We start from the raw sequence: 22,707 nt of genomic DNA, 5'->3' as shown, positions 1-22,707 counted from the left end.
TGCCAATAAAACAAGATGAGATGCCACTACGGCCAATGATGGGAGCAAGAGCATTTGCAAAATGGGGCATTGATTTTGTGGGACCTATCTCACCCCCTGCATATCGCACCCATACCCAATATATCATTGTGGCTACGGACTATCTCACAAAATGGGTCGAAGCCAAGGCAACACAAAAGGTAGATGCATGCACCACTGCACAATTTTTGTATGAGAATGTTTTTGTACGATACGGATTGCCAATAGAAATTGTCAGTGAGGATCGTGGAACACATTTTCTTAATGAAGTCATTGAATATCTGCTAGAGGAATTCATGGTCATACATAGGAAATCTGCTCCATACCATCCACAGGCCAATGGACAAGCTGAGGCCACAAAGAAAACACTATGCACGGTTCTCACTAAAATAGTGTCAGAATCAAGAATAGATTGGGATCAGCAGCTACACTCAACACTATGGGCATACAGGGTAGCTTACAAAACATTGATAGAAACAACACCGTACAACATGGTGTTTGGCCTAAATGCTATACTACCCATAGAGTTTTTAATACCAACTCTACGATTAGAAAAACGTTTAGAATGGACAGGGCATGAGCTCTCTTCAAGAATAGATGATCTTGAAAAGCTAGATGAACTCCGCTTGAGAGCTGTAGCTTCAATCTATGCTAAAAAGAGAAGACAAAAAGAGTTTTTTGACAAACATGTGTGCACTAAAGAATTCAAAACAGGTGACTACGTACTTGTTTATACTTTGAAGCAACATGCCAAGAAAATTAAAAAGCGAGGGATGGGACCCTTTGTGATTAGTGATCTATCACAAAGTGGAGCTGTCAAGCTTGCTACATTAGCAGGTGAAGAAATGCAGAACTGGATTAGTGGATGTCGACTGAAGAAATATCATCTACCACTCACACAGGAGATGCTCCAACAAATGCATCAAGGAAAACAACGAATGAAGGAAAAACAGCGAGTACGAGAGGAAGCTCAAGCAGAAGCAAAAGAACGCATTGCAAAACGACACCTTCTACGACAACAACAACAAAGTGGAGCACCATGGCGAATCAATGCCATTCGACTGACGAAGTTGGATAAAGACACAGTGGAGCCAATAGTTGCAGTCAAAGTGGGCAACAATCAAGTTGAATCGATAGCATTGCATGATTCGGGAGCTCAAGCAAATTTGATCTCTTACGGATTATACCAACAGCTCAAATCCACAGGTCAAATTCATCCTACTCCTCAAGTGCTAGAAAGTAGTACATCACACCCGTTGAAAACATTGGGATGGACTATATTGCATGTACAAATTCACCAATATATTTACCCAAACAAATTCTATGTGGTGGAGGATGAAAGCACACAACACCCAATGATGTTGGGACAACCGTGGCAAAAAGAGTACAATGTGCAGATAGATTGGAATGCAAAGGCAGTCAAAATTCATCATGCACATGAACAACAGGTGATAGCCTTTGCTCAACAATACCAGAATAATCAGCTGCAAGCCATGCACTCACTGGAAAAAGAGCCAAAAGCAAAAATGCCACCAAAGAACAACATGATACCCGAGACCAACAATCAGGTAAAGGCCAACCATGCTAATTATAGACATACGAAGTCACAACCGAAGCAAGTATGGATGCACAAAGGTACAAATAACATGGCAGACAAACAACAATGCAACAAAAGAATTCCAACGAAGCAGATAGTTCAACAAAAAACCAAGAGCATAAAATAGATATGGATCCCAAAGAAAATGCTCAGCAATAACCCAAATGTCACTCGCATTTGGATACCAAAGCCAAAGCAAAAGGGACTCCCTTCAGTACAAGCAACAACGGAACACAGAGAGCTGCATTTGAAAAAGGAAAGCCGACTTATGTGGATGCCAATCAGCAACAAAACAATAACAACAAAGGAAGTAGCCAAACATCTACAAAAACCGGTACAAGCAAAATACCAATGGAAAGCAAAGGCAATATGGCCCATAGCCATTCCGACGAAGACAATCCTCTCCATAGAAACAGTTACGGCTCTATCAACAGTGTTAGCCAAGCAATTGCCTTTTGCAAAAAAGACAATTAAACAGAGAGTAGTAGAGTTACAGCTGTTACTTGCAAAGAAAACACGACACCTCGATGGCAAATGCCAATAAGAATCTTGCTTATTCCCTTCTCTTGCACATCATTAATTTTTCCATGCATTGACCGAGTATGCATAAAATAGGGCCACATTAATCGGCCAAGCATTAGCACAACTATTTCAACCAATGCACGGCACATTCTCCAAGGAGATACCTTGTCGTCCAGAAGGACTCCGGCTAGGAGGGGGGGGGGGCATTCTCAAATGCGGAACCAATAGCATAAAGAGCAAAAAAGAGCATGATTTTCGACTAGTTTAAGGGTTGTTGTTTGATTGCAAAATTTTCTGGAGTAACCCAAGTACATATGCCCTTATACAGCATGTATCTAGAGGTATATGGGGCCAAACGCCAAATCAAGCCCCTAGGTGTGTGTATATAAGTAGAAATAGCCATTTTTCGGGCAAAATATTACTAAAACAGAGAAATCCGGCCATAAAAATTGCATGTGAGTGTATATAATGTTTTGCGGTGATGTTTGTGATTTATTATGATTTTTGGGGATTTTCCGGGTTTGATTTGCTATTTTCCTTTTAATTTTGCTAATTTTCGGCAGAAATACTTCAAAAATACAAAAAGCAGGTGAAAAACGGTCGTAATGAAAAACAAAAAATATGGGGATGATCAGTGACTATAGGACAACCTATGCTACAGTGGGGGTGCAATTGTGAGACTGGAGATGAAAGCGTGTTTTGGCCAAGTTTTGACTGAAATGCCAAATTTCTGGTAAACAGAGCAAATGGAGTCCAAATCAAGAAATTTTTGAGCCTAAACCACATCTCGCAAGAAGATAGGAGCACATGTCAAATTTCATGAAAAGTGGTTCGGGGACCTCGATTATAAGAAATTTTCACCTCATTCTCACTATTGACTTTGTGGAGAGAGCTTCTGCTACCTAGAGCGGACGGACCTTCCAGCAGCTTCTACGACGCGCACGACTACCCGACGAGCTCCAGACATGAGAGGTAGGCTCACCACCTTGAGCTTTTCGCGCATTTTTGTCGTTTTGTCACGAAAACTAGCGTAGGGTTCACACACAAAGCGGGCGATAGAGACCTACAAGTAGAGACGGCGGCCTAATGGCTAACCCAAAAGCAACAAGACTTCATTGGCAGCTTACCCTAGTATAGGAGACTAGTCCTGGATGTCCAAAGGCAGTAGAAAACCATCGGGAAAAACCCTAATTCCTAGAAACTCGCAAGAGGCCACCAAATGGGAAATCAGCGAAACGGCGACCAAATGCCACCAAAATTCATGGGTAGGAGCATCTCGACATGCTTGACAAGTCTATGTGACCCGCATGACCAAAAAGTGACCCGAGGCGGCACTAAACTTCAGAAACGGCATCAGACACACAAAGCGTCAAATTGCTCTCGTGGCCAAACCGCATGCCCGTTTGCCACCAAACTTCACGAGCGGCTTTCCTAGACCATCAACAACCAAGTCCTATGGTGGTAGACCACCACAAATCATCGAAGGCATGTAAATGCAACCACGGGTGCTTTTAGAGCAACAAATTGCCAAATGAAGCTCCGGTGAAGCCAAAGTCGAAAAAAACCATACGGCAAGGATCCCCAAGGGGTCGCGCAACTATGGAGACCGACATCAATAAATTTCATCGCCAAAAAGCACTCCAAAAGCCAAAAAATGACTCGGAGGCTCTGAAGTCCACACAGGGAGTTATTCTCTATCCATTTGACTTTTTTGTTGAAATTAAGCTTAAAAGGGACTCAGGGAGACCAAGGGCAGACACTAGGAGCACAATCCATGAAAAAATCATCAGGAGACATCCTACGCGTAGGATGTCTCAAGGACACTTCTAGGCACAAACTCCAACATTTTTCATCATACACATTTTCTGAATGACTTTTACATGCTATCCACCAAGTCTCATCACATTTGGACCAAAATTTACCTCATATGCATGAAAAAACGCAAAGTTCGGGCATAGAGGCAATAATGGGCAACCAAATCTTGTCCAAATCACATGAAACTTGCACAACACATTCACCAATACATCAACAACCAATCTGTGTGGTCAGAAGCAAAAATTTGTGAAGTAGACATCCTATGCGTAGGATGTCTATTTGACTTTTTTGGCATGCAGAGGATGGTTGTTCATTTCGGATCCAATCCCATCATCATCAAGAGCTCATATATCAATTTTGAAGCCATTCTAATCATTTTTGACCCCCAACACCTTCAAGATACACTTTTGGAGCCAAAAAAAAAAACACCACACAGGATCTTACAAGCATCAATCCTTGTCCAAATCCAAATCCAGGAGCATGGCCATGTTCCATAAGCCAAGGACTACCCACATAACAAATTTCATGTCATTTTGATGAAAAAGACATCCTATGCGTAGGATGTCTCCAACATAATTTAGGCCTTCTGTGCAAAGACTGACATCATGGGAGCCAAGACCATGGTGCAATGAGCCTATATACCAATTTTCAACCCATTTGGACCTCAATTGCTATCTATGATGGACTTTCTACCCAATTTGTGACCTAAAGCCTGAATCAGCCCAAAAATCCACTTTTTGATATCCAAATACAAATCCAAGCATGTAGCCATGTTCCATGAGCCATGCACTACCAGCATGCCAAGTATGAACCAATTCTGATGAAAAAGACATCCTACGCGTAGGATTTCTAAATGGAAAATTTTGGCCAGATTTGCACTGTGAGCACATGCACAGCTTCACAAGTTCTTTTTAAGCTTTATTTTCAATTTTCAAGTCATTTGGGTAGTTAAAACTCAGTTTCTCAGCTAATATGGAAAAAACGCTAACTTCGGACTACTGAGTGCAACAGGATCTATGGCAGCCGCAAAGTCACTGGCAAAGAAGAAAAGAATGACCATCAAGGACTACCTAGAATAAGTGGAGCCCTTCGTCATGCCAGAAGGAACATTAAAGCCCAGCAGCACATGGATCCAAGAAGATCTGTCAGAGTCCAACGACCTAAAGATCTACCAAGGAGTGTTTAAAGACACTAAAGGCAATGTGATCGAGCTACAAATGCTGCCGCGAGAACTCAATGAGTTCGTAAGAAGCAAGATGGCCAGGTACTTGGAGAAGATTGATCTCCACAACTACTTTGAAGCAATACCGGCAGAGGTGGATATAAAGAGAGTCTGGGAGTTTGTGACAACCCTCAAAGAAGATGGAGTGGCCAAAGTAACAGATCTACAAGGCCGGCCAGAAACGGAAATAATCATCACTGAGTAGGTTGTAGCAGATGCACTAGACCTCTCCAACAAGGGGGATAGTGTAACGAAAAGAAGGGATGAGGTTAAGGTGTACAATGAGAAGAAAGGAAACTACACCTTAAATGAAGATATTGCCAACCCAAGAGTGGCAATCATGAGCCAGTTGTACAAGCAATACTTCCACATGTGTACGAAGAGGCCACAGAAGTACAGAATGCCGCCAGGTGCAATTGCCACAACATTCACTTGGGCAATGACGAAAGGCACCCCAAAGATAATCAATTATGCAACGTATATACATGAAAGCCTAGCAAAGATGGGTAACAAGAAGCCAACATACATTGTTCCAGGATAATTAATCACAAAGGTGATTTATGGGGCACTGCACGCAAAAGGAAGATGGCCTGATCCCCCATCCCACAATGAGTGGCTGAGGCTAAAAGAAGACAAAGAGGATGAGCCACAAAGAGCACCAAGGGTTGCTACAAGACTGAAGAGATGGTTAGAGCCTGTTCAAGAGGAGCAGCCAGAGCAAAAGAAAGGAAAGAAGGAGTTTGCCCAAGTGCCTGCAAAAGAAACAAGGTCACAAAAAGCGGCAAGATTAGAGAGACTGATGGAGAGCTTCAGAGTAGAGAGAGCCCTTAAAGGTGATCTGAGTGAACTCTGGAAGCTATCTCTAGAGTCAATGTTGGGATCATCCCAAAGAGTGCAAAGGGATAGATTCGAGGTTTATATCAAGAATTTTGAAATTCTTGATGCCGCATCAGAGAATGTACCGCATGTCCCTTTCACAGAGGAAGAAGTGGAGCAAATATGGAAGAAACTGCTAGATGAGCAAGAGAGCCAAGAGAGGGAAAGAAAAACTAAAGCAGACAGAGATTTCAAGGGCAAGCCTACATCTCTACCGGCCAGCCCTAAACCCAGCCCACCGCCCTCACCACCTCCTAGCAGCCCTCCACAAGAAGAGAAAGAGACTGAAGACAAGCCAGAAGAACGGGAAGAGGCCAAGCAAGAGCAGAGCCAGGAGCCGGAGCCAAAAGAAGAGGCTAAGCCTCGAAGTAAGCAACAAGAGTCAGATTATTCTTATCACACATTTTTGGACCTGCTAGCTGCAGGATACACGAAGGAAGAAGCCGCTACAGTTTCATTCGACTTGGCGAGCACAGGGCCGAAAGAACAAATGCAAGACATCAGGCTAGTGGAATTAAAAGAAATTGCCACAGATATAGTGGATCTGCACCCGCCCTCCAATGACTGGGATGTGGTGATGACGAAGCTAACCTGGTTGAGAGCGCAGTCCATGGCTTCGGAAAGCGAGATGGCAACTCTCAAGGCCGCTGAAGTGAGAAATAAGATGGTAGTAGACACTCTACAAGGACAAAGCCAAAGGCAGAAAGAGAGGGAAGCTGAGCTACAAGCCAGCCTAGCAAGGGCATTACAAAGATGCTAGGCAATGGAGGAGGAAAACCAAGCAGCAGCAAAAAGAATGCAGCAATTGAAGAAGAATGTCAATAGCTCAGCAAATCACTGCTAGATGCCGAGAGGGACAGAGATAACCTGACCCTACAACTGGCGGAAGAGTCTAAAGAAGTTGAAGCTATGAGAAACTCCAAAGAAAAGGCGGAAATAGATCAAGAAGCCAGCCAGGATGAGGTCCTTGAGCTCAAGGACCAACTCAAGGTAAAAGATCAGAACATCTAGAGGCTGCGAGCATCACCTGCCAGAGTCAGAGCTACTAGCTCGACTCACACAACTACGGAGAGTCAACTCTATGAAGAACAGATGCAAGAACTTCAGAAGGAGCTGACTCTAGAGAAAAAGCAGAGATTGATGATGACAGAAGGGTCTATCGTCATGCAAACAAGAATGGAAGAAGGCCAAAAAGCCCTGCAAGAGGAAGTGGAAAGTATGAAAAGAAAGTTCGAGGAGGCGGAGAGAATAAACGCCGAATTAAATGACCTCCTTGGTGAATATGGGCGAAGAAGTGGAAACGGAAAAACAGAAACTCCTAAAGCAGATAGAGTAGTTGAAAGGACATCAAGTAGGAGAGCAAGAGGGAACAGGGCCAGTAGCCAATGAGGGCATAGACTTAGAAAATGTGGTAGATCTGGTGGACACGCCTATGAAAGAGGAAATCCTAGAAGGATCCTCTCAAGAGCCACAGGACCTAACACAGGAAGAGGAAGAAAAGTTGCGTAAAGCAACAGAGGTGGAGATCAGAGAGACATCAAAGGAAGCCCTGGAATGGGGCAGAGGGTTTTCAAGTCTATGACCATTCAGAAGATCGACGCCAGCAACCTCAGGCGCGAATGGCTTCAACCCTCTCTCCCATATCCATTGCTGAAATATGAAGCAGCCACCATTAATAAGCGGATCAGGGAAGAGCCGACCGTACCAATTTACAATGCAGATACCTCACAACCAGAAGGGGTCAGGCTAATTGTTGATTCTCAGCCAAAATGGAGGAAGGCCTGGCTCACAAAGTACCCACAATACCTAATCCACTCGGTAGAGGCACCGAAAAATATCAGAGACAACTTCAGCTTTTGTCCTCTACCAAGGATTAGGACGTGGAAAGCCCAAGAAATCTTGCAAAGAAGCCAACCCACTTGGCTGAATTACCCTAAGCTGCCGGGCTTGAAGGCAGGTGAGAGAATAAGTGTCCAATACATGGTGAAAACCCTAACGGGCGCCATCAAATTGTTCACTGGCTCACCTGACCTTACTTGCATCATGATGAAGAAACTCTGCAAAACCCTCTTGGCAGTATTTGAGACTTTCAAGCCAAGCCAGGTGACAGACAATATCTTTTTCTTCCAAGATACTTACAGATGCTCTTATGATTTGTTTGGTCAGCCTTCCAAGGAGGTGATACATGCAATGTATCATAGGATAATGTTCCTACCATCCTATCACCTCCAGGCCTTTGAAGAAGCGTTCTACACAGGCTTCTTCACAATAAACACAGATATTTTCGGCCCAACAATGATGAACTTGCATGCAAGATAGGAGTCCCTAATCAAGATGCGTGAGACCATACGATGAAGAAGCGGATCAGCGGCGGCCATGTCGGGGACAACATGGCCGCCTTGCCATGTCGGGGACGACATGAGCAAGGAGGGGGGGAGTGTTAGAAGCTGGACACACCCCACAGTAACTAACTACTCGGAAGATTATTATTTTTTGTAATTATTCATTCATTGAGGAAAACCTGATTTTCACCTTGTAAATATTGGGACTTACAGAAGTTTCCAGATTGTATCCCAGTTTTGATAGTTAGATTGAGTAGTTGGTTGATTTTGGAAATTTAGGGTTTGAGAATTGTAAGGTATATATACCACTTTTTGACCTTAATGAAAGGACCTTTTGTCATTTAAAAAAAAACAAGTTTTGAAGTCTGTGAGTGAGCGTACTGTGTACGAGAGAGTGTGTGAGATTCATCTTGACGCTACGTGTGCACCGGTGGTATGAATTGAGTGCGGAGAAGTGCAGTGTGTTGCCGCCGATGAGAGCTACGCGCCGATACCTACATTGCGCGCGTACGGTCCAATTTTGTGAGCTCCTTCTACGAGCTTCATCTGGTGTTTGGGTGAGCATACGTTGTCCGATTTTGCATTGCAGCATATCCACACGTTCACATTGAGTAGAGCTACACATTAGCCACTTTAGATTTTGGAAACGAAGATGTGCAAATTTCGGCCAGACATCCTACGTGATTTTGCACCGGGTGTTTTGGGTTGGGGTTTTGGTTCATAGACCTTAGGGAGAGCGACCTATTGGTGTTAGTAGGGTCTCCTTCAAGTTCTATGGTGTTTCGAGATTGTTTGATGGGTGTTCGGCTCTAGAAAGCGTTGTAGGAAGTTTCCTCTTATGCACTCTTGAAGGATGTGACTTAGACAATTGGTAGAGATATCTGTAGGAATTAGTTAGGAGTCGGTCGAGTGTAGGTTGACACCTTATGCTTGCTTCCACGCGCCTGTGGGTCGAGCTTTGTCCTTAGCTGACATTATATGTTAGGTGAGTTCTTGCTGTGCTGACGTCCGTCGCGGCGTATCCGTCCAACACTTGCAGCATTGGACAATGAGCAAGCCACTTCTCGAATGTGCTGATAGGGGTTATTTTCATTATGAGAAAGGGAAAAATCTGGGAATCCAATATATATATGGCTTTGTGGAGGTAGCTGGCTCTTTATCAAAACTAAAAGACAATTTGATGTTGTTAGTCTCTAGCCTCAAGGCTAAATATGAATATGCTAGAGCTGGTGAAATCATCTTACTTCAGGAAGATATATACAATTGAATATGTGATTTGAGCATCTGGATCCTGCAATATATTAATATCGGTAGAATCTACTACAAGTCTTCTTATACCATCTTCTAGCTGTATATATATTATTAATCCTTCCTCCATCGATGATAAAATTTTGTTGTTGCTGACATCGATATTGTGTATAACAATGTGGTAGCTGATAACCTCATCTTCTATAGCATGTGCTACCTTTCCTTCTCTTTTAGTTTATTTATCTCCTATGCACGCCAATTTTCCTGCTGAGCCCTGGCCCTAGCATTCACATCATGTGTGACTTCTACAATCTTCACCACCTCTGGCTTTGATTGAGGAATAAGCAATATTTCCTTCATTTTATTATCTATAAATTCATTGGGCTGGAGAAGCTTATAATATCTCCACCTTAGTCTTTTCAGAGTTTCACTGTCTTTGTCCATAATCATTACCCTGTGTTGCAGGTTTAATATTCTAGAAAAAAATCTTCTACTGTCTCTTGTAGTGCTGCAGTGCAACAGGTTTCCACCTCATGGTCCCAAAACATGCTTCCTCACATATTGAGCTGACTAGTCTTTGAAATGGAAGCTTTGGTACTAGAATCTCGATACATTTCTGAGCCTTCTTGATTTCCTTAAACAATATGATGTGTCTTTGAAGCCTATTCATCCTTGGAGCTTTCAAGATTTTCATGGGCTTTCCAGGTCTCTTCTTTTTACTAGCAGATCTTCCTCATTCCCTCTTAGCCTCTCTGAGCCTACAAACCATGTAAGTGGCTGAATGGCCGTGGGAAAGAGTCCCTAGCTCTTAAGTCAAAACCCTTAGTTTTGTAAAATACACTATCATTATCTTTGCAAGTAATTGGACGTTGACTGAGAGCTTCTTTGCTGCTACAAACTGTAATCAATATTTCTCCTTGTCTAATAATCAAAATTCGATTCCGAATAGCACATTGTGTTCCTTGTCTCTTGATCTTCAATCTAAGTGTAATCATTCTCAATTTTGCTATGGTTTGTGACATCTTGTTTGTGAGCTAAATGCATTGATTTGAGATCATAAATGGTTGTTTTTTGATATTTTGACATTGGAAGAGTGTTTCTATGCTTAAGGGGGACCTTACTGTGTAGGTTTATGTCAAATTTTTCTACTTTTTTTTTGGATGGATTATGATTTATGTACCTTCCTAGATGGCTACAAAATTTGGTAGGAATATGCCCTTAGGTGTTGTAATACCTCTCCTTAAGTTTCATTGCATTCCAAATTTGTTTGGATGTTGAAAAGGCGTGATGACCTAGAGCAGTGAGGTCGGACATAGACTGATTTTTTGACTAACAAGTGGTTGATTTGCTTTTGTATAAGTAAGAACAGTCCTGTAGGTTCACTTTGGTGAGATTGACAATCTCATTAAGTCTCCGTGCCCCATCCCGAGTCACTTCCTTGCATATTGACATTATTTTAGTAACAAAAAGCTATGCTGCAGACGTCCGTCACGGCGACCCGCTAAAATTGGCGCGGTTGTGGGGGAAGTCAATCCTTAGCTGGTGAGTGACTTAGTTGTACGAAAAATCCCTTTCAAAGATTTTGACACCCATTCTATTTACATTTAGATAGTAAAGTAGCTAGACGTAGGTTTAGTGCTTAGTAGAGACTGGAGTCTAGGACCAGCCAGTGCTACTGCTTATGAGAAAAGAAAGTTGTGAGTGAAGTACAAAAGATTTTGTTGTTGTTTTTGTATTGTTAAATTCAATTATGTTTGTGCATCTATTTCAGTTTATAACAGTAGGCTACGTATCACATTCCACCATCAATTAGAGCCAAAAGAATCAATGTAAAAATTGTCCAAAACCTTATTTTGGTGCCGAAGACCATAACTCTGAAAAGTTATAAAATTGATGGTTAGAGCTTCAAACTTGAACCAAACTCAACAAAACTTGGCAAAAGGGGATATACAAGATTGCAGGAGACAAACTATGCATATTTCTTCTAGTTTGCCTGTCAACATGGATTGCGATCCATGTATCTTACAGACCAAGTGAGTATAATTTTTTTCCTTTTCTTAGAATTGACTCTCAGACATCATAATCTTGAGTTTGGTCAGAAATAGAGTGCTAAAAGAACATCCAAATCAAGAAAATGGGTTGAGCAAAGCAAAGTTTTGAAAATTGGAAAAAAATGGGAAAAGTAAACTTTTAATTGTCCAAATTCAAAAAGGGGTGAGAATTGGGTTCAACTAAAAGTAGGGAACCAGCAGGAGAAAAAATCATGGCCAGATTGATACAAAACTTGTACCATAGCTAGGGAACATCCAGAGACTCTAGTGATCATTTCAAAACTGAATTAGGATCTCCAAGTTCAAGCTAAAAATCCAAAATTGTGAAGCATTCTGAGCAAGTGGCAGAACTGACCTAATTCTAAAATCAAGAAATACATTCACAAAAATTCTAGTACCAAATGACCTACTAATCATGCTGATTCTGTTGGTACCAAGAAAAGTCAATTTGGCCTCCTAACATGGATCCATGCTCCTCTAAGTCAGCATAAGAGTAGAATTTGACCACAGAGAGAGGTAGTCCCTAGGAACCTGATGGATTTTCCAAAATTAAAATTGGACCTGAATTGTTGATGTTGTGAGTAAAATTGTGGAGTAATGAAAAACCTAGTTAAATTTTGTCGATTGAAAGCTTGAACTAACAAGAACGGCTATAAACTCATAGCTATCAAGATTTTTTTGACAGGTTGCAAGTGCTAGAGAATATGACGCAACAAGTAAGAACAAAATGGGAAGTTTAAATTAGCTAATGAGGTAACCCGGTTTGGATTTTTCAATATCAATTCTTCATGTATTTGCAATCAGGAAGACTGTACTAGAATAGGAATCCCAGCATCATAGAGCAAGTGAGCAATCACTGAACTAGAGGTAGCATGAATCAAAGACCACTGCATCCTTTAAAAGCCATTGTAGAGGAAAGATTTTTGACATGTCATCAGAAAGATCATACACCCTTATGATTGAGGAATCCAACAAGCTGAACCCTAGGAAGTAACTTCCATGGGGACAGGTCCTTCACAACCTGCATCTGATGTAAAATTTTTATATTTGAAGTTTCAATTTGAAAATGTGCCTAAGACCAAAATCTATAAGGTTGGAATGGACTGCTACTGTGTTAAGTTGGAAAACAAGAAAAGTGAGTTCAAGGACCTTGTAGATGTGGATTATGACAGAGACAAATACTTTGACAGAGAGGGGACAATGTACCTAGTGGTTCACAACCCTTTATTGTGGAAAAATGGGGAATGACTGGCACCAAGGACAAGGTCGATGAAGAGATAGCAGATGAACCACCCAAAATGGACATGCAAAACGCGGTGCTCAGATGCATTAACAAGACAAAGAGGCTTAATATAGACAACACTTACGTGGGGCTATATAGATTCAATAATGAAAAACAAACACTCTATTATATATGTGATGAACCCCCGCATCAAGGAACTGACTGACGACAAAAAAATATATGTTTATACTTACACAGAGGGGGGAAGTATCTAGGTGGTCATAATGGATAAGTATGGCCGAAAATACTCTCCTATGGACCGTAAGGAGCTAGAGCGATATACATATTTTGGGGGACCACTCCACCAATACTATGTAAATTCAGAAGAAGTTAAAACCACGACTACTCACACGAGACCAAAAACTGAGAATGTAAGTCGAGTAAGAACCAGAGTGGAAGATTATTTTGGACATCAACGATTCCCGCACACAGGGCCTATGGGATGAACGGGGTCTAGGGCTTCTATGAATACAAAAGGGGTAGTGAAACACTTGATTTGACTTACACAACTAGAATCCCTCCGTTTATTACACGAGATCAAACATAACGACTTGATGAACGTATTGCGGATAGGATACCAATTATACCAAGGGGAGAATATCAAGCTAGAGAGGCCATATCAGGAGGACCAAGGATGGTGAGGATGGTGCGGAGTCTAGACGCATGCAACCGTCACAAGTGAAAAAATGTGTACCCAAAAGTATAGTGGATTGGGAGATCCGTATGCTCATGTTTTGATCTTCAAACAAGTTTTGAGGGTGGAGTAGGTAGCTAATTTTCTTACTCAATATGAAGGATTTGGGTTGACCCTAGAAGCAATAGCTTTGACTTGGTTTCAACTTTTAAACAACCTGAAATTCCCAAGTATCAAGCAACATCTCTGAGAATTCACTGAGGAATTCTCCAAGAGAGGAATTAAGCATAATATTGTCTCTAGATCTATGCATTTAAACAAAAGGAGAAGGAAAAGGTAAAGGAAGCCTCGCTTCAATTTAAGCAATAAATAGAAAGATGCCCTGCTAGAGAACTACCTCAGGATGAGAGATTGTTAGTCTTTTTTATATAAGGATTGCAAAATGACACTCTACAAAAGCACTTAAAGGCATGTGTTACTTTTGAGAAAGTCACGAAAGAGGCGTTTTATTTGGTAGACAATTGCAAGGCATATGGGGAGGTGACGGAGGACACAGACCAAGGGATGAGTAGCACCTCTTCAACCACTAGTGAATCCACAATAAAACTGGGTGGTCAAAACCCAACTGTGCTAAACATTGATCAAATGATTGAGGAAGTGATTAGAAGGATGAACCAAGGAAATAAGACGAACCCAAACACACGACAATAGCCCACCAAAAAATGTGACACTTGTGGAGGAGATCATCCAGCTCAGTAGTGCAACCTCCAATAGAGGCTAAGAGTAAACATACTACGTGTACTAAAGTTGTGTGCTACTGAAGAAAAATGGACAAACCATGAGACCCACAAATGTTTCTATAATAGAAACTATGTTAGAGAAAGCAAATGCGGGCCGCATGGAGGGCAACAGTTACCACCCCCTCCAAGATACCAAGTAGGACAAAATAATGCAGTCCAAGAGCAAGAAAAACCTCAACCTGTGTTGGGACATCAGCTTCCTTTACCCTTAGGAAAATAGGGCCATGGTAAGGATTTCACAACCTATAGAAGCACCTTTTGATCAGAGTATGGTCCCGATAGTTTCATACCGAGAAGATTTAGACAATACCTATGAGAGAGGGTTTGACAAAAATGCATATGCTTTGGAGGGACAAATTCCATGGATGGTTGTTTTGAGGAGATTCCAGAATTAGCATACATAGCACAACCAACAAAAAACCATTACTTGGGTGATGAAAATATGCGTATGTTCATGGCAACCCAGAACTACAAACCTAGGGGATATCCTCCTACAATAGGAAAACTGATGGGGACTCCACCAGCTTCTCCACCACCAAGTAGGATCATTCTATGAATGTGGTGGTGATCATTGGGCAAGAACTTGTCCACACAAAGGAGAGAGTATCAAACTCTTTGGGTTCTGTGAGGGATGTACAAATGACCATCTCATTCCACATTGTCCAAATACAAAGGGAAAGCAACCATGAACAAAATCGGAATTGTGCCAAGAAGTGGATCAGAAATGGGACCAACCATTCCACTAAATGCGGTAACGAGAGACCAAGCACATGAGGTGGCAAGGAACATCCTAGCGAGCCAAACCGAGATAGAAACTTTGTTTGTTAGAACCCCTAGGAAATCCTGAAAGGCAAAACGAGACAATATAAAATCCAAAAGAGAGAAAGAAAAAACGGCTTTGGAAACCAAATTATTGCAAACAGAGGAAAAATTGAAAATGAAAAGAGACCTTAAGGAAAAGGGCAATGTAACAAAACCATCGGCAATACCGTCGGGAGGATCTATCTTGGTGGACAAGGTCTTTGAACCCTTGGATGTGATCTTGAAAGCTTATGAAGCTAGATTAAAACCCAACCAAACCCACGAGGAAAGGTGGCTAACGTATGCTCACCCGGTGTATGAAAAAGAGATGTTAAACATGTGCAAGGAGCTCATCCAGGCCGCTCAAGCCCTTATGGAACCACCCGGTTTGACTGCTCCAAGAATTGAGGTGTTAATACATGAAAAAATTTAAGAGTTAAAGGAGCAAGGGATCGAAGATGGAGACAAAAAAGATTCAAAAAATGAAAATCCTTTGGATACGAGGATGGCAGTCAATACAACAAATGGAATGTATTCACAAGCACCTATGCCAATCCCTGAAGTGGAAGAACAATGGCCATAGGATCTGTGGGAGGATATCCAAAACAAAAAGAATGGAAGTTCAACACTTCAGTCAGTCCCTATTACGGAGATCCACCTCAAACATGAACTCTACCCAAATGATATCCAATCACTGTATGTTGATGCAGGTACGCAAATGTCAGAAGACAGCAAATCTCAGTATCTTCATTCATTAGCAACCATGAAACCAAATCAGAAGTAAAAAAAGTACCATCTCAATGGAAAGCTAATCCTAAGATGACGGATACCAAAACTCTTCATGAGATGATATCGTCCCCTATTTGTTGTACACTAACTCTATCAGAATTACTCCATATAAGACCTCATCTTTGGGAAGAGGTGGATTTTTTTTGTGGAGAAAATAGGGCTGGTAAAATCCGCCATCCATTGTTTCTCCAAAAACAAAAACACTGAATAACCAAACCTTGGAACAAACTAAACATGAGCGAGTGCCACTGAACAAGGTAGGAGACTATTGTGAAGGAGAAGAAGGGAACACGACCTTGCTGTGGAGTAAAAAGAAGTAAAATTGGTAGCAATATTGGATAGTGGAGCCAAAATTTCCATAGCCACCAAAGCAGTGTGGGAAAAATGGAGAAAGCTTGCTCTAAGGAAAACTAGAATGAAACTTCAATTAGTGGATGGGTACCTCTGAAGACCTATTGGCATTCTGGAGCAAATCGTAGCCACCTCTTGCATAATCGCATATGAACACACATTTGCTATTGTGAATTTTGACGAGAGCAACAATTTCGATATCATATTGGGCATACCATTTATGCATCAGCTCAAAATGGTACAAGATTGGGGTTACAACGACTATATCTACCTAAGACACAAGGATGTCCCTACTAAGATCAGTGTCACGGACCATAGTTATAGAGATGTGGAACAAACCCCTGGAGAGGAATTAAACTTCACAATTGACCAAGAAGGAGAAACACTTGCTTGGCTGCAGAACAAAGCTTTTGAGGGTGGTAGTTTGAAAAAAGAGGATTGCATTCATGATAGGTCAATACAAGACGAGGAATATGTACCAGAGCCTTTTTCGGAAGAGATGTTCAAACCTTTTGGTTGGCAGCACATACTGGCCACTCTTGATGTGTGTGTGAATGAGGTGACTCTGACCAAATTTTGTGATGAGGAAGGATATGATATCATTCCATTTCAGATGATGAGTGTCAACCCAAGTTCAAAATCAGAATTGGAAGTCCCTGACAGGGAGGGGTTTGCAGATTGTCGACGCATAGTGGATCAGATCTCAGTAAGGGACCTTGACCAAACTGAAGAGGAAGCATTCCAGGATTCCACGAATAAGCTTTTAGAAGACGACTTGGACGACAAGCTTTCTAATATTTCAAATTAGGACATCAAATGCGAGAATTGACAAGTAATCTACTATGATTTTCCTAACCAAAATACTCGAAGATAGCGTAGATATCTGAATAAACACATGAACAAATGAAACAAGACAAAAGAATATTCAATACCTCTATTAACTGACAAAACACAGTATTTAAGGTTGGTTGAAGCAACTGATGGCCTTAAAAATGGGATATCAAAGAGATACATGAAACCCAACTCAACCAAAACAAACTTGAAAAAGGAGAACAAACAAAACACACATACAAAAAGTATCTCTAAAAATTTAACAAAGTTATCTAAAACCAAGCGCAAACACAAATACAATGAATAGAAATGAGCTTAGAAAGAAGTTTCGACAACAGAGTTGGAAACTGATGATGAATCAAACGATGATAAGTTTGATGCACCTTCCCACTACAAAAAGTTCAAGATAGAAAAATTGTAGTGTAGAAATCCAAACGAGACCCAAAAGAGCCTGGAACTTCATATGATGGGCCTGAAAAATCTAAATGCATAAACTTAGCAGAACCAAATGAGGAACCTAGAAGAGAGGCTTCTGATAGATACACTCAAACGATATAAAGATGTGTTTGCTTGGTGATGCAAGGAACTAAAGGGGATAGATCCAGAGATCTGTCAGCACATGATACCCCTTAAAACTGATGCCAGACCACGCAGACAACGTCCTTATACATACAATGAGAATTTTACCAAGAAAATTAAGGAGGAGATAGATAATCTAAAGGATGCAGAGTTTATCTACGAGATTGAACACACCGATTGGGTGTCCCCGATTGTGGTAGTACCAAAAAAGAATGGTAAATTATGAATTTGTGTGAACTTCAAACAGGTAAATACTGCCACCATCAGGGACAACTATCCTCTACCAATAATAGACCATGTAATCAAGAGAGATGCAAGGAAAGAGGCCTATAGTTTTCTAGATGGGTTCTCAGGCTACAACTAGTTGACCATAAAACTAGAAGATCAGCATAAGATAGCTTTTGCAACAGAGTGGGGTATATTTGCATACAGTGTAATGCCTTTCGGCCTGACCAATGCACCTGCCACTTTTCAAAGACTAATGAGTCATGCATTCAAGGAATATCTCAGACAATTTTTAGAGATATACATGGATGATCTTTATGTTCATTCTCACCTGAGAAGTGATCACATAACGCACCTAGAGAAAGTCTTTGAAAAGTAAAAAACTTACCGTATTTTCTTAACCCCTGAAAAATGCATCTTCAAGGTAAGACAAGGTAAAATTTTGGCCACATTGTGTCCAAAAACGGGATTTCTGAAGGAGTAACGGCAGTAAAGCAAAGATGCAATCCCAACTGTCTAACTCATAGTCAATACATCCTAGCTACCTATCTAAGGGTGCTCAAGGGATCGCTCCAAGACCTGTATAACCGAAAGGATCTCAACATTCGAGAATCCCCCAGCTCAATAAAACCTCACTCGACCCTCAACAAAGGCTGCAGTAAATCTGACAGTACATAAACTTCCCACAAAGTCATACATCCACAAATTTCCCACTGTATGTTGTAACCGCTGCGGCGGTTGTTTGCTGCGTGACTCACAGCCAGCAAACCCTCAACATACATACATCATCTCTGACAATACACCCCATGTGGAAGTATCTGCAATGTCAGGATGAAATCTGGAATATCAAGCAGCAAACACAAGCTACCTGATGAACTAGTGGATGTTGCCTACAGTCTGTGTGTAGGTGCGCCCGTGTCGTATGTGACATGCCTCCAAGAACTATGAGCCGTCCTTCATTGTGTAGACAGCCACAAATCAGCACTCTAGAAGTACAGACATCCTCATCACTTGCAGTCATAGGCCGAAACCCCAAATTTGCATAGTCGGATTTGCACCCGCCGAGACCACGTAGTCGAAAATGGCCTGCGCAGAACTTTGTCGATATGAGCTCTGATACCAATTGAAGGAGTACGAGTGGAAGTGCAACGTGAGAGAGAGTGCGAGAAGAAGAGCACGAAGATATGGTGAACTTGCTCTACTGTAATGTGTAGAGCATAGTGAGTTCTTATTAGGTTTTAACAAAAGAATATGTGTACATACGTGGCGGCCTGCCCACTTACCTGGGCGACCACATTGGGATTTATACCCCAACAATTTCCACTGATGAAAAAAAGATATGAATAATTTTCGCACTACCGAGACCAACGAAAATGAAAGAAGTGCAGGTATTTATGGGTCATTGTGGATATTATAGGTGCCTGATATACATGTATGCTGTAATAGCTAAGCCTTTGTATGCCCTCATTGCTAAGTTTGAGTGGATGGAAGAATGTGAGCAGGCTTTTCACAAATTGAAGCAGGGATTAATTTTTTCTCCAATTTTGCAAGCCCCTGACTGGAGTAAGATCTTTCACGTTCATGTTGATGCATCAGCCTATGCCATAGGGTGCAATATTAGCCCAACGGGGAGAGGAAAAAAAGGATTTTCCCATTTGCTACTCTAGTAGGCATATGAACAACACGGAGAAAAATTATACCAATATCGAGAGAGAAGGTCTAGGAATGATATATGCTGTCAAAAAATGTAGACATTACCTTCTTGCAAACAAGTTCATTTTCTTTGTCTTGGTGAGATCTGCTAAAGTCATCTCAGACATCTTTAGATATCTAGAAATAGACTTTTTGGTCATTAGCTCATGCCCTGATGCTTGCGAGCTAGTAAATTTAGGCTCAAAATACACTCTTTCTGCTTGAATCATTAAACTATCCTCCATTTGGATCGCATTGGTGGTGACTACTTCTCAAGTGGTGATACCTCTAATGACTAGGCCATTGTATATGTCCTCATGTCATAGTCCCCTAATGAATCTATCAAGCAGTTGGTTATTATTGAAGCACTCATTTGGATTACAATGAGAATTCAAATGCTTTAAGCGACTAATAAGGTCTCTATGGATTCCCCTTCCTCTCGTTGATCTTTCTGGAGCTGAGATGATACACCCCAAAGTACTCCCTCTCATATGTAATCTTTCAAGAACAGTATCCTAAGAGTAGGGTAAATTGTTTTTCTTCCTCCCTTAGGGTTCTATCCCAATCCCCAGCCTTTCGAGAGCCTTTTCACTCAAGGTTAGGATTAAAGAATTACTCTTATGCAGGTCATTGTGTTCTCCTAAGGAATCACATATTTGTTCAAACACTTCTATATGCTTTCTCACATTCCCATCTCCACTAAATTTTTGTGTGAGCTTGGCTATCTGTACTACCTTACTTCTAGGCCCTCTATCAGGCGTACTAACACATATTTTCAGCAATGGATCAACCAATATCTTGAGAAAATTTTTCCAAGTCACCCAAGGAAGCAGGTATAGTGGGGACAGGTGCTCTCAGGACTGCATGTGGAATGAGGGTTGGCATTGGGTTTGGCGTATAGTAAGCCCTTGGATTCCAATTTGGGTACAATGTTGTGCCATGTGGTGTCCCAAAGTTCATATGTGTGTCCCTGGGCATATCAAACATGGGATGTGACATGCCAATGCTAGCTGGTATGGTCTCATTGAAATAAGGGCTTGGATGTTGTGGTTGTGGAGCATAAGTTGTTCAAACAATGGGATGGGTAGGAGCTACATGAGCACCAGGGCCTATAGATGTATATGATTGATACACACTTGTAGGTACTGTTTGCAGGCATTGAGCCACCATGTAGTGGTACTTTACTGTAAATGATGTCCAAGGCATGTTTTTTGGCATGCCCATCCTTGGGGTAGGCATGGTAACCGTGGTGTCATCAAGAGAAAGATGAGATAAACTTGGAAATGTAAAGCTATCACTTGTGGGCTCAGATTGTACCCAGACCCTTGGCGAAACAACATATGGAGGAACCATCGGGCTTACCGAGGGAGTCTCTAGTTGTGATAAATTCGGTTGCTTAGCCTTCTCTGTCCTTTCTTCTGCCTCCCTAACTCAATAACCCTATGGATGACACCACAAACTCTTTTTTGTTGCTCCTCTATGCTAGTATCCCCCAATGTGGATTTGTGGGACATCTAACCAAACCACGTGATAGGTGTGACCTGTGTATAGGTCGATTAAAGTCTTCATTTGTAGTTCATACTCCTAGTTTTCATTGAGTAATGCTCCATCTAGGATTGAGGTGCTAGGGGTGTCATTTGAACTAGATGCAATGTAGCTCTCTATGGGTTGTGTAATGGAAATGGCCTATGAATTTTGAGAGTAGCGGAAATTAGAGAAAGTACTTTGTGAGGTTACTTTGTGAGCATAGAGGGTGAACTTAAACATAACACTTAGTTAACTTGGAATGAACAATAATTTTTCAAGAGAGAGTTTAGAGAGTATACCCCCTAAGCTAGCCCCCTTCTTGCTTTGGTTGACTCCCCCTTGTAGCTCAAGCTTATCATCGATGAACACATCTTGGAATCCTTTTAGAAAATTAGACAAGTCTAGCTCTGCTTGATTCCTACCATTTACGTTTGATGAAACATTAGGAATTTTTGACAAAAGTCATGTACGCAGAAAGTGAGCTCTTCATTGATTTATAAAAAGCAGGAGGATTTACAAGTGGTATAGTATGAACAAACTCACTAGCATCTATATACATGTTCTTTCCCTTTAGTGAAGTAGATTCTCCTTTAAGGGAACTTCATGTTGGAAGCCATGCGGTTGAACCATGGTGCCCCTAGGATTTGCATCCTCATGTTGGAGAGGAGAGATGAAAAAGTCTTCTTTGTTGACATAGCTTTGTAAATGAAGACATAAATTCCTAATCAAGAGAGTAACAAAGGCTTGCTGTCCCTTGAAAGCAGTGTTGACCATTACAACATCTCCCATCTCAAAAGCTTGAATTCCCAACTTGGTGGCCAACTCTATTGATATGAAGTTGTGAGTAGAGCCAGGGTCAAACAAGATGAAGGCACCATGCTCCCTTACCTTTCCCCAAGCATAGGAGAGAGGTGATCCTTTGCAAATGAGCATCCTCTTTTGGAGCTTTGATGGTGGAAGATCTAGGAGTCTCATTGCAAGCATTTCTCTTGGGTCAAGAATGATAGCCATGTCCTTGCTCCTTACACTTAAAACATTTATGGTCCTTACAAAAATCTTCAAGCTCTTCAGGAGAGAGTCTATTTTTACCTTTGTAAACTCCCTTCTCCTTGGACTGACTGTTGTTGTTGTTGTTATTGGAATTTCCTGGGGAAGAATTTTTGGCATTGGTTTTCCCCTTTGCATCATTTTTGTCTTTATTTTCCATGGGCTTGACATTGCGTCTAGGGTGAAAGCGTGTTAACCTGTCGCACTTTTTGTGCTAGTTAGCAGTTTCAAGTTAGCACATCTTCGAAAAGTTGGGCGTCCGATTTTTTACAAATAATATCAAAATTTGTCAGAGGTTGTACATTTGGATTCCTTGTTTCAAGTGCTTTCTATTGATATATCATATGTCATAGATCTTGGAGATGTAGCTCAAGTTATTGTGCTAGTTAGCATATGTCAAAATTGTGTTAGTTAGCATTGTCCGGGACATGAAAAAGCATGACAAGTTAACATGCTTT

This window comes from Adiantum capillus-veneris, chromosome 23, assembly GCF_014529385.1.
Source record: "Adiantum capillus-veneris isolate H3 chromosome 23, ASM1452938v2, whole genome shotgun sequence".
Taxonomy (NCBI): Eukaryota; Viridiplantae; Streptophyta; class Polypodiopsida; order Polypodiales; family Pteridaceae; genus Adiantum; species Adiantum capillus-veneris.
Note: the sequence above shows the minus strand (reverse complement) of the source record.